General features: G+C 39.9%; 1 long non-coding RNA gene across 2 annotated transcripts; it reads left to right on the top strand.

Annotated features, from left to right (window-relative positions):
- The first annotated feature begins 3,409 nt into the window (after nucleotides 1-3,409).
- LOC308332332 lies at nucleotides 3,410-10,804 on the top strand. Of its 2 annotated transcripts, none has more exons than XR_013965698.1 (3): nucleotides 3,410-3,425; nucleotides 8,391-8,415; nucleotides 9,379-10,804. It is a non-coding gene; the product is annotated as an uncharacterized lncRNA (long non-coding RNA). The 2 variants fall into 2 exon arrangements; XR_013965699.1 differs by lacking the exon at nucleotides 3,410-3,425 and adding an exon at nucleotides 6,063-6,176 and having other exon boundaries at nucleotides 8,385-8,415.
- Nucleotides 10,805-14,027: the final 3,223 nt, after the last annotated feature.

The following is a 14,027-nucleotide window of genomic DNA, read 5'->3' as shown; positions in this document are numbered from 1 at the left end:
AAGTAAAGTTATAACTGTGTCTACTAATCATTTGTAATGTATGAATAATGCTTTACAATGTAGGCAAAAAGGTAAAAAATAAGCAAAATAAGCCCAAAAAAAGCAAATAAATCAATCAATATGAGCATAAATATAAAAGCATGAATGAGCTTAACATAAATTGTATTGAAGAGCATACTTTTACTTGTAAAAAAACGTTCAAATATCATATAGGTCTATCTTTAAAGCAAGTAAGCTTTCAGTGATTTAATCAAATATATTTTAACAGGTCTAAAATTTGAAAGATTGATTCACTTCACAATATGTGAAATATCCATGAGAAATATATTGTAATTTGATGACATTTTTGCAATGATAAATTATAAAGCTTTTCAGCTTTATCATAAGACAAAGTAATTAACAGCAGTGATTATACCTTTAGAAGTAATAAAACAATACTACAATTCAATGTTAATATGATGATTGTTGCGGATAATACGTCCAGCAGGTGGCAGCAATGCATCAATGAAAGTATAGAAATTAAATGAACGTTGAACCGGAAGTGATATGGACTCCCTAGTAAACAAAAAACAACTACATGCATCTGCATCATTGATCATCATTGCATACGCAAGCAAGATAACGCACTGCTTTGGCGGGGGGGGGGGCAGAATCCAAAACAAGCTGCAGCCGGAGCTTTGACAAGATTATGGTAAACTAGAAAGCAGTTCCTGTAGAAACTGCGTGGGCTCGCATAAAATGCAATGTATAAAGTTATTGCCGTGTCAAGTTTGAAACTCGGGGTAATAGTGTTACCATTGGTGGTCTAAATCCATAATCAAACTTTCTGGACTGTAGCATATTGTAAACAAAAGTAGAAAATGCATTAAAGCTGAAGTAAAAGTTAAAAAAAGTATGAACATTTGTAAAAACTATAGTTTAAGCATGAATAACTGCATAAAGTGGAATAAAGTATGTGGAAGTAGTATGATGCCCAAAAAGTGGCAGAATAAAGTAAGTAAAGTATTACTGTCTACTAATGATTTGTAATGTATGAATAATGCTTTACAATGTATTCTTGATTAATTAGGAAAAGGTAAAAAGAAAAAATACATCAATGGATATGAAAGCATGAATGAGCAGAAATTGTATTAAATAGCATACTTTTACATTTAAAAAAGGGTCAAATAGCATTGTAGCGCCTAAATCCCTGTATTAGGTGCTACTGGCTGCTGACGGATGAGGAAGTTTAGACGTGTGCTGAAAGAACTGAGGTCCAGAATGTTCGTAGAGTGGATATTAAATTATATTTATTTTCCTTACAAAATCCTATACTTTGAAGGCAAATAACATAAGTAGCAAACAGTCAAACGTGGTGAATGCAACAGTCCCTGTCTGCACAGTCAGAAAACAGTTTGCCTCCTATCAACAACACCTGCAATTCATTAGGGACAGGGTTAAATACCCTCCCTGTAACTATGGCAACCTGAACTTGACCACACCCCTCAGTGGACATCATTGGCCACAATTAGGAGACTCAAAATGGCGCTTACAAGCATATAGGCCTATCTTTAAAAGCATAAACACAATGATTATTGATTTTTCTTTGATTGATGAAGTGTTTTTATTTTTAAAAACAAATTTAAATGTAAAAAAATAAATAATCTAAAAAAATCTTTTTCTTTTTAAGTTAAAAAAAAGTTTAAGTTTTTTATTTTTAAGTTTTATTTTTTAAGTTATAGCTGTGTAAATGCCAGCCAATAGGAAGACAGAGGGGTGGGGCTTAAGCAATTACAGCGTGCTCCTATTGGTGGTCTAAGTCCATGGAACAAGTTTCAAGACTGTAGCATGCTACAAACAAAAGATATAGCTGTGTAAAGGCCAGCCAATAGGAAGACAGAGGGGCGGGGCTTAAGCAATTAAGCCATTAAAGCTTGTTCCTCTTGATGGTCTACGTCCATGTACCAAAGTTTAAGGCTGTAGCATGTTGTGAACGAAAGTTAGAGCTGTGTAAAGGCCAGCCAATAGGAAGACAGAGGGGCGGGGCTTAAGTAATTAACCAATTGCAGCATGCTCCTATTGGTGGTCTAAGTCCATGGAGCAAGTTTCAAGACTGTAGCATGCTGCAAACAAAAGTTATAGCTGTGTAAAGGCCAGCCAATAGGAATACAGAGGGGCGGGGCTTAAGCAATTAAGCCATTACATTTTTGTGGAACACTGTACCAATAAAGAAATAGACTCCTTCATAACCGCTCTCAAAGAGCACTTAGAGCAGTTACAGTGGGCTGCTATTTGAAACTGGCCCTGCTAAAAAAGCCAATTTTTCCACACTGTAGGCCTCCACATTTCTTCCCATTTTGAGGGACGATAGCCCCTCCTATGCCCAGGTTAGTGTGTTTGTGTGTACCCCATAGCGATTATTTGATTGGCTGAGTAGGGAATGTGTACCGCAAAATTTGTGATAATGGGCTTGGCACGGAATGTGATGATGTATGATGATAAGAGCGCCTCTCACTTCACACAAAGTGTGATTTTTTCATCTTTCATCAACTGTAATATAGGCTATTATCAGCTAACATAGTAACAGCCTATAATAGCTGACAATGACATTATTTATTCCCTTCTTCTCTGGAATCCTGCCTCAAAGCAGCAGAAAACTGTCGTTCCCTGGCCTGATGTCATCGCTAGGGACACATGCATCAGTAAGCAGGAACTGGGCATGGACCGGAAAGTCTGGCGTGGCATTGTGTGTGTGTGTGTGTGTGTGTGTGTGTGTGTGTGTGTGTGTGTGTGTGTGTGTGTGTGTGTGTGTGTGTGTGTGTGTGTGTGTGTGTGTGTGTGTGTGTGCGTGCGTGCGTGAGTCTCTGTGTCACAGGCACGTGCAGATGGGGGTGGGGTTTTTCTTTTTTTTTGGCCACATAACTAAGGGGGCATGTGATGTGGGGGGCCAATACAAGCTTGTGTGGGGGCCAATTAGGGCTTGTGTGGGGGGGGCAATAAGGGCTTATGTGGGGGGCCAATGGTTCAAGACGAACATTTGACAAGTAATGATAATTCCACTATCATAATGAATTATCTTTTAATCTGCCATCAGTCAGTTTTAGTTTCAGACTCATGAGAACATATTGCTTATTTTACTGTCCAATGACACAAGGGACGGACTACCCCCAAAAATCGGCGCACAAGTGTGATTTTTTCATATAATTGTATATTTGTACAAATGTTCTGATTATAATGTTATGAATTATAATTATAATAATAATAATTATTATTATTAGTAGTAGCCTACAGTAGCCTACAGTAGTAAGTGCTGGGTTATCAAATAATAACAATAAGTCAATTTGTCATGTCTTCATGCAAATGTCAGAGACGGAACGTTTTGCAAGCACATGCGGACCGCTTTTACTGCAACACCACACCACTTCCTGTTTGGAAAACTGCCACTGGTAAGTAACGTCCCAGCTCTGTTGTGTACAGTACATATTATATTAATTTATCACCTAAATGAACACATTGCGTTTGTCCCAGTTCGTTACTTTGTTAAACAACAGACCCGAAACCATTACTTGTCTTTGTCCCGTTGTTTTAGGTCCGTTTTTGCTCTCATTTGTCATGCTATTTATTTTGAGTTTATTTTGCTAACAATTAGCTACCAGGCTAATTAGCTCCCCGCGGCCCCGCCGTCATAAGAGGAACACACAAACACTGCGTGTTGCTGACTGTTATGACGTTGAGTCATACATGTCTATAAATTAATTGTACTAAACGGGTTTTAATCTGTGAAGAAGTTTTCATGTCATTAACTAATAGCTAACACAGTAGCCTTTTGCTAGCAGTGTTTTTTTCACTCATTACATTCTGATATGTCATCAGGAGCACACAGCCCGTTGGTAAGTTAGATTTGAACTGTAGTGTGTGAAATGTATAATGTTTGCTATGGGCTACTGGTAGCATTTTGTGCAGTAGTATTGTCACGTTGTGTCCGCGTTGGTATACCGCAAGTATTGAGCGAGCGAGCGGCGCACGGGGTGCAATGTTTATGTAGCAATGCTAGTGTTTAGCTGTGGCCAGCGTTGGCTGTTTTGACAGGTTGCTCTGTCGGGACGCTTAGCGGACTGTAGCGTGGTGGAGAAGTCCTGTGTTATTGTGTGGTGTTTGCACGTCCATATAGTGTCACGTCAGTATATTAACTTACGGACTCTGTTGCCATGGTAATGTTTTAGTATCGTGCCGGCCGGCTGGCATAGTGCGTGCGTGCTGCGTGCGATCTGCGCAAGGCACTTTGGGAATTGCATTCTGGGAAATGCAGTTTATAGTTTATATACTTATTGTATCCAGCTCGCTGTATTAACAGAGTTTACTGTGCTGCTTTACTGTGCTGCTTTATATACACATTTAGTGTATGCGCAGTACATATGTGGTTTGGTTATATGTAGGCTACTTGTGTGTATATAGGGAATGTATGCATGATGCTGGTTTTCTTTATATTGCACTTTTGTATCAGTAATGAGAGGAGCTGTAAGATTATGTTACAAGTATATTCAGCAGGTATATTCTGGGAGAATGTACAGCTATATTATATTTTGTGAGAGTCAATTACAATAACATACTGTGATGCTTATTTGTTAATTGTTGCATTATATTCGAACGAATGTTATGGTAATGCCATTTTTATTTTATTCTTTCTTCCAGGTTTATGACCTGTGGTCTTTCATATCAATAAATTGACTAACACGAGTCATGCCCATGTGTGCTGCCTGTTCTTAGCCCTTCGGAGGGCTTAATCTACCAAACTCCGAACAGCTATAGCAGTGGTTCCCAAAGTGGGGTCCGTGGACCCCTAGAGGTCCTTGAGTTGAAGGGGGTCCCCAGCTAAATGATAGTTAGGAACCAAATGGACCCTTATGGGTCTGTAACTATGAGTCTTACAATCCTTTTATATGAATTGGGGGTCCCAGAGATAGAAATGACATTAAATGTAGTTAATATGCATGTCAAACTGGGGGTCCTTGAAATTAAACGGGTTCTTATGGTCCAGGGTCCCTGTATCTTTTCAACTGGGGGTCAATTAGTGTCAATTTGGGGACCATGACATCTTGTACATTTGTCATAGCACCTTGTATGTCATGGTTTTATCTAAACTCTGTCTCTCTCTCTCTCTCTCTCTCTCTCTCTCTCCCCCCCCTCCTTTGCATCACGGTGAGTTGTGAGCTTGTAGATTGGCTAATTTTAAACAATTGAGTACTTTTTACTTTGGTACTGTAGCAATATAGACTTTTTACTTTCAACAGTGTTTTTTATATTGGAAATAAACAACTGATTAATTGCTTATTTTGATCTCCTTCATTTTGCAGATGAAATTACTATCCTGCCTACATCTGAGTAAGTATAGATAAATGGGCATGTTGTGTAGTTTATTTTCCAGTTCGGTTACCTGTTCTGTACTTGGGAGGTCGGTACCTTAGGGTCCCTTGAATGTCAATCTACTCTCCATGGGATGCACTGTTACCACTGTCTGCTCACAGACAAATCTAACGTCACTTGAGTGTTGATGAGGTGTTTCAAATATGCAACAGGTGCAGTAGGAGATTGTGAAAACTTGAAACGTGAATTGGTGACCCAACATCACATTATTCCTCCCTCCCTGTAGAACGCTGTGGCCCCCCTGCTGCCTAATGTTATTATTAGTATTGTAAAAATAGCAGATCTACAAACTTGCAACACACAGAAAATGTTGCTGATTTGGTCATTTAAGTTTAGCCTTTTATTTGTTATCAGACAGTGTATTCTATACTGTTGAATTAAAAATGCCTTCTAAAACCTAACCTACGGTTTTTGAAGACCTTCAAATTCTTATTAACCCATTTTGACCTGACATTAGATTAAAAAAATGTCTTCTACATCCTGACAGTTTTCTGAAAAAGCTATGTTTCTATGTCAGTGGTTTTTCAAAAATAGCAGACCTACAAGCTCGTAGCGCGCCACTCGGTGGCGCACTATGAGCTTGTAGATCTGCTATTTTTCAATAGCTAAAGCATAACATAATGCCAACACCAAAAGTTCCCGCCACAATGGGTTAAAAAAGAAAATAATGGAAATGAATTAATACAAATTCTGCATGTATAGCAACTACAAACTGAATAATTTCCTCTATCTCCTTCAATCTGCAGATCAAACGACACCACCCTACCTTCTGAGTAAGTATTAACTGTATCAGCTTAATATTTGCAGATACCAAACATCACTGGAATCTCGGGGAAAGCTTGCCAATATCGCCTCCCGTTGCCTGTGATAGACCTATGTAATAGACATATGTGCGATTTGCATTCTCTTCCACACTTCACACAGGGCGATACATTGACACAGCATTTTACAGTGAAGATTGGGATCCCAGAGATATAGATTAATTTGGATCAAATGGGGCTCTGTGGCATAATGCATATCAAACTGGGGGTTCCATGAAGTTAAAAAGGTTGAGAATCATTGAACGCTAAACTGTATTGGAATGCCATTGCGTACTGTACAATCCTCACGATTTAACCCAGATGTATGCATCGTCAATCACTGAAAATATATCTACAAGCTCACAATGTGGGATGTGAATGGGTGACATTCAATTTACCATTATTATTACCATTATGTTATTTACCAGCTGATATCACAAATCTACTGAGGTTTACAGGTTTTATTCACATGCATCATGCAGGTAGTACAGGTGCAATACTTTTTTCTCCCAGTGGATTGAATACAAACCATATTTAATGTAAACGTGAAATCAGCGCCTTACTGATTTAATGTGGTTGACGTTTTAGTATTTTAGGATATTAAGTAATAAGGTCAGTGGGGGCACGGAGGCACAGTTGGTAGTGCTGTCGCCTCACAGCTAGAAGGTCCTGGGTTCGATTCCCGCTCGGGGCGCTGTGGGTGCTGGCGGCGTGTTTCCTCCTCCACGTCATCAGTGCCCATACCCGAGGCGGGGTTGGCGAAAGGGCCTTTCTGTGTGGAGTTTGCATGTTCTCCCCGTGTCCCCTAGGGTAGGTACCCTCACAAAAACATGCAGTAATCCTGGTCTCTAAACTGCCTCCCCCTGGCCAGCCGGGGCGCCTGATGGAGGGGAAAGGAACTGGTTGGAATAACGTGTTCCTTCCACGCGCTATGTCCAACCAGGGAAACTCCCCCCTGTCAGGTGTAAAGGAGCAACTTGGACACAAAAGCATGAAGGAAGCATGAGTTAAGTCCGTTGCTCTCCCCAGGTTGGCGGAGGGTGTGTAGAGCCCAGGATCACATTAGATGATTGACACAGGGGTGAAAAATGGGTTACAAAATCGTGGGATAAAAGATATATATAAAAAAAAGTCAGTGATTTTCAAACTTTTTGATTTCAAGGGCCCCAAAAAAAGTATGAAAATATGTGCCAGGAACACAATTTTCTTTTTAAACAGACCTGCATGCTCATTTGCCATTTTCAAATGGCCAAAGTCTGTTGAAGTGCTTACATTTTTATTTTGCTGGGAACCCCCTCAAGGAACCCTGGGGGTTTCCGCAACCCAGACCCCACTTTGAGAACCACTGCCTTAAATTACTTTAATAACTGTCAACCTAGCTTTAAGTGTTCATCACTAATACTCATAAGATGACACCATTCCTGCCTACCCACTTTGTCGCAGAGGATAGCAATGGGTTAGTGATGGCCAATTGAACGATAGGTTGAAACTGTGTGAAGTGTTTAAATTGGAGCAGATTGATTCAATGCAAGCTGTTACAATGTAAGCCATTTAGTTAGAAATATGCAGCAGTGTGCATTGAACTTTACTCATTTAGCAGGAAATGATTAACCCATTTAGACCTGAGGACACATCTCTGTCACCCTATAGCTTTTTTTTCCCCCTGATGAAGGCTTAACCGCCGAAACGTTGGATATTTGTCTTACCTGCTGTCCGAATAAATATTGGTACTCTGGCTATTGGTGTGTGCGGCCACCTTCTTGTTCATTCAAGATCTCCTATACAGTTTTCTCCCGTGCGACGGCACCGCCACAAGGACTTTGGTGTGCGTAGAGCCTCTTTGTACACCCTATAGCTTTTAACCATGACTATAAACTTTACCTGAAAAATGGCAGATCTACATGCTCTGAGTGCTGCGCTACGAGCTTGTAGCTTGTTTTCTTTAACTCAAATCTTTGCTTCTGGGGGGGTCCCTGCTACAACATATTTTCAGATGGGGTCTGTGGCAAAATACAGATAATTCTCGGGGTCCTTGACATGAAATGGTTTGAGAACCACTGATAAGGTTTTGGAAGACATATTGTAGAATCTGGTGCCAGATCTCAATGGGTTAACAACACAAAAGAAAAATATTCTTTGAACAATTAAGTAATTGCTGATTTTCTCCTTTTCATTCTGCAGACTTAGCTGGTTGCTGTTGACCTACACTTGAGTAAGTATTAGTTATCAACACTGATGATGTTTTTACACAATATTTGTATTCAAGTTGAATATAGATGCAAGAAGTGATGTCACACACACACACACACACACACACACACACATTTTGACACATAGTAACCACTTAGGCGTTATTCCTAGTATGGACTTTCAGTGGTGAGGTGACCACCGAACTACAACATGACGTCACTGAGCCGCGGTGAAGAGCATACCACGGCCACCGCCTCAGCCCTACTCTCTGTTTTTACTCGCCACCGCTCCACGCTATTTCAGCTCCGGTGGTCACCTCGCCACCGAAAATCCACACTATGAATAGGCCTTTAAGCCCTGTATGATTAGCAAAAATAGCAGACCGACAAGCTCACAACGTGACTTGTGAATTTGTAGCTTTATAGCTTAAAAACATACTTATGTTTATGGTGGAGGGGCAGATGTTTTGGTTAGGGACCCTTTGACCAAATGGCCACATTCTGAGCTTGTAGAACTGCTATTTGCAGCACACACCACTGTTGTACGATGGAACACACATTATACTTTAAATATTGAATACTATGGTTGATGTAATTAGCAATTGCATATTCTATACAGTACAGTAACTGACTACATAAGGCTTATTAATCCTGTGGGGAAGATTCAGAACAGCTAGCCAAATTGCTGCAAATAAACATTGTAATAACTAGGGTTGACCTGATCAGGTGATCGGAAATCTGCTCCAATCTCATGATTTTCAAAAGATCGGATTTTTTATTGTAAATCTCAAAGAAAGATGTATAAGCAATGAGATTTTGTAAACTGTTTATGCTAGCGCAGTTTGTGTTGTAACTTTATATATTCCATGAGAGGTGGAGTTAGTTGCTTTAGCAAACAACACAAGGTTTCTTCCCGACAGCAACATTATGCATTTATGTTACTGATATACTTGTATAAATGTGACTATGAATATTCTTTCTTTCAGGTAAACCTTGCGCAGTGAACCCTGGGTTCCAGTGGATCCTGTTTTTATCTTAATCCAACACCCCAAACCCCTCTATCTCCCTGCTGCCTCTCTGTCTTTTGTCTCTACCTTTTCTCTATCTCGCCCAGAGAAGTCTCAGAGTTGGGAGCAACTCTGAGAGATCTTGCTCTGCTCCCTTAAGCAACCCCTTATACGCAACCCTGAAACGCAACTTGATACAAGTTTTGATGCAACCCTGATATGAAACCTGATACAACCCTGATATGAAACCTTGGATACAGTTTTTCTCTTAATCCAACACCCCAAACCCTTCTATCTCCCTGCTGCCTCTCTGTCTTTTGTCTCTACCTTTTCTCTATCTCGCTCAGAGAAGTCTCAGAGTTGGGAGCAACTCTGAGAGATCTTGCTCTGCTCCCTTAAGCAACCCCTGAAACGCAACTTGATACAAGTTTTGATGCAACCCTGAAACGCAACTTGATGCAACCCTGATATGAAACTTGATACAACTTTTGATGCAACCCTGATATGAAACCTTGAAACCTTGGATACAGCTTTTTGAGACATTTGTATTGCCACACCTTTGAGCCATCTTTGTTTATTCACCTTTTGTTTTGGTTAAACATCCATCCACCTAAACACCATTTCCACATTCCTGAGTGATAGTTTTTACATTCCGTATACATTCATTTTTGAAATTATTTGTTTCTGGCTATCCACTATCTGGATCCGAACGCAGCCTCAACTCGATCAGCTTGGTGTCTGCACTCTACATACTGAACCAGGACCGGACTACGTACTGGACCAGGATCATCAAAGCAAACACATTTCACAAACTGTTTAGAAATACTCTTAACATTAGTACAGTATATACTCCTAGCAAGGCCAACCTCTCTTTATTGTTCAGCTTCTTTATACATTGTATAGTAAAATATACTTGAGTAAAAATAAATGTATGGTAGTTCAATAGGCTTGTTTAGAATTCTGTTTGATAGTTAAACTATTTGCAGCTCTGACAAGTGGACCTGTCTGTGATCACTCTATTGAACAGCGGTCCATCAACTGAAGTAGCCCAACTGCTATATTAAGTGTATACATTACCAAGATAATTTTCCTAATCCATCACTATATTGTTAAGCTATCACTGAATATTTAATCAGCACTACTTGAAGGTTTGTTGCTTGTGCTAACATTTGAGAAACATTTCATTGGTTCAAAACAAAACGGTCATTTCCACATTCCTATACATTTAGTTTAATCTTTGATCAAATACTAAATCTACAAAGGTAGTGTTCATATCTATATTAACTGTCTATACTGCCTTATAGATACACTGATTTAATGAATGACTGGTATTTGTTTGGTGCACTAATCGTTTAGTCTAACATTGCCTGTATTGCATTAAATGCAGCCCGTTTTTTTAAATTAATTGCAAACTTGACCACATTTCCTCTTTTGAACAGTTCTTTAAACTAAACTGCTTATTAATACTGTTGTAGCCTACATTGTTTAGAAAGTGAGATAATACAAGTGGACGTGTGACAAATCACTTGCTTCTGTTTGGTACTATAGTGAATGTCCCTCAGTGATTGAGATTGCATTGTGGTTTTCAGTAGCTCACATCTGGTATATTACCTAGAATTCTGTGAAACTACAGTTGACGTCTGGTCCTATATTACAATTGTTTCATAATTTTCTGGGTGTCTATAGAACAAGTTGCTAGTGAACTGTAGCCTACTGTATCAATCACTACATTCTCTGAAGATATTTGTGAATATCGTAGTCCCTATTAAGTTACCATAAAAACATTGCAAAGCACAAACTTATACGCAATATTTAAGGTTTACCAGTGTGACAAATAGCCTACAAGAACCAAACGTTACCATGCCGAGGAAAGGGAAAAAAAGTCAAGCTAAAAAACAACACTGGTCCAAGTTGAAATTATCTGACGATGTGATACCTGGTCAACAAATGCATGTTCCCCACAGCTGCAATGATGTGAAACCAATGTACTACACTGATGCTGTAAAACAGGTTAGTCACAGTGAAGTTGGACATCTGTCAGGGACATCTCATATTCAACACAAAGGCCAATCTGACGAGACGAGAGTTAAAGCATCCCATAGTCAAAACAGCACTAAATACGATGTATTTTCCAGGAATAAGCAGTGTGCCTGTAGTTCTCTAACATTTCTGGCATTCCTTCATGAGGAAGAACACATTACAGCAGCAAACCTGGACCTTGTATTGCAAAAGGGCGACAGCATGTACACAAAGGTCAAGTGTCAGTTAGATGCAAAAGTAAAAAAAACAGCCGATCTACAAGCTCACGAAGGGGGACAGTTACCTAAAACAAAGAAAAAAATTGATTATACTCATCTAGCTACAGATGAACTACCGGACAAAGTGTCTGCCCGCGACCATGACTACCATGTAACAAAGCATCATGATCTTTCCCAGTACGGTTCATTCGGAGATCCTCCATCTAATTATGCAGAAGAGTACCTAGATCTAGAAGCAGGACTTAGCTGTTTGTTAACAGAGGTGAACTATGCATTGCTGGTAATGACTGGTTTAGTAATTGCTGTGTTCAGGAACAGATCAGGAAAATTTGGTTTCTTTGACCCACACTCTAGAAGGCCTGATGGATTACCATATAATGAAGATACTCAACACTTAGGCACTGCTGTAATGATTACATTCACAACATTGAAAGATATGATTGACAGGATTATTGAGTGCCAACTGTTGTTTAAGACGTTACCAACATGCATGTATGAACTCATGCCTGTAGGATTTCACAGTGACGACGTGGATAACAGTGATGTCACTATTGCCGACTCCATTGACCTGTCACCACGAGCTGGAATAGAAATTCCAACAACATCAAACACAGATGTCTACAGCACACACCATGCAAACAGGCAGGCTAAACATTCATTGTCAGAAATGTCTGATGTGATTGTAGGACATTGTACAGAATATCAAACAAGCAAGTGTATTGATGACAGTGCTGTATCACCTATGAGCGAGCAGAAGGATGCTAAAGTGCATTGCCATAAAGACTGTTTATCTAAGAATTTGACACATTATCTTAAAAAGCGTGTAGGACCCATGGGTGAGCAGGAGTTTAAGGAGCGTTTTTCTGACAACATCACATACTGTGTTAAGGATACAATCGTGACAGCAGGTCAACAAATACAATGTGCTCCCCACAGCAGTAAAACACCATTACAGAAGATGTCTTCCACTGATGCTGTCAAACAGGTGTCTAAAGTTAGACATGTGCCAGGGACATCTAACCGTATTCAACACAAAGGCCAATCTGATGAGACATGTGTTGCAGCATCCCATAGTCAAAACAGCATTACATACCGTACATTTTCCAGGAATAAGCAATGTGCCTGTAGTTCTATAACATTTCTGGCATTCCTTCATGAGAAAGAACACATTACAGCAGAAAACCTGGACCTTGTATTGCAAAAGGGCGACACCATGTACACAGAGGTCAAGCAGCAGTTGGATGCAGAAGTCAGAAAAACAGCCGATCTACAAGCTCACGAAGGGGAACAGTTACCTACAAAGAATAAAATTGCTCATACTCATCTAGCTACAGATGAACTGCCGGGAAAAGTTTCTGCCTTCAACCATGACTACCACGTAACACAGCATGTTCGCCGGTACGGTACATTCGGAGACCCTCCATCTAATTATGCAGAAGAGTACCTAGATCTAGAAGCAGGACTTAGCTGTTTGTTAACAGAGGTGAACTATGCATTGCTGGTAATGAGTGGTTTAGTAATTGCTGTGTTCAGGAACAGATCAGGAAAATTTGGTTTCTTTGACCCACACTCTAGAAGGCCTGATGGATTACCATATAATGAAGATACTCAACACTTAGGCACTGCTGTAATGATTACATTCACAACATTGAAAGATATGATTAACAGGATTATTGTGTGCCACCTGATGTTTGAGACGTTACCAACATGCATGTATGAACTCATGCCTGTAGGATTTCACAGTGACAACCTGGTCAACAGTGATGTTACTATTGCCGACTCCATCGACCTGTCACCACGAGCTGGAATAGAAATTCCAACAACAACACACTGGGTTAAAGAGCATGTTTCTGACAATGTCACAGCAGGTCAACAAATACAATGTGCACCCCACAGCAATAAAACACCATTACAGAATATGTCTTCCACTGATGCTGTCAAACATGTGCCTAAAGTTAGACATGTACCAAGGACATCTAACCGTATTCAACACAAAGGCCATTCTGATGAGACAAGTGTTGCAGCATCTCATAGTCAAAACAGCACTAAATACCATGTCTTTTCCAGGAATAAGCAGTGTGCCTGTAGTTCTCTAACATTTCTGGCATTCCTTCATGAGGAAGAACACATTACAGCAGCAAACCTGGACCTTGTATTGCAAAAGGGCGACACCATGTACACAGAGGTCAAGCGTCAGTTAGATGCGAAAGTCAGAAAAACAGCCGATCTACAAGCTCACGAAGGTGAAGATGGTGCATCTTTACCTAAAATAAAGAATAAAATTGCTCATGATCATCTAGCTATAGATGATTTACCGGACAAAGTGTCTGCCCGCGACCATGACTACCATGTAACAAAGCATCATGATCT

Source organism: Protomyctophum bolini (genome assembly GCF_963924005.1).
Source record: "Protomyctophum bolini genome assembly, chromosome: 17".
NCBI lineage: Eukaryota > Metazoa > Chordata > Actinopteri > Myctophiformes > Myctophidae > Protomyctophum > Protomyctophum bolini.
This window is presented reverse-complemented; position numbering and strand designations above follow the sequence as displayed.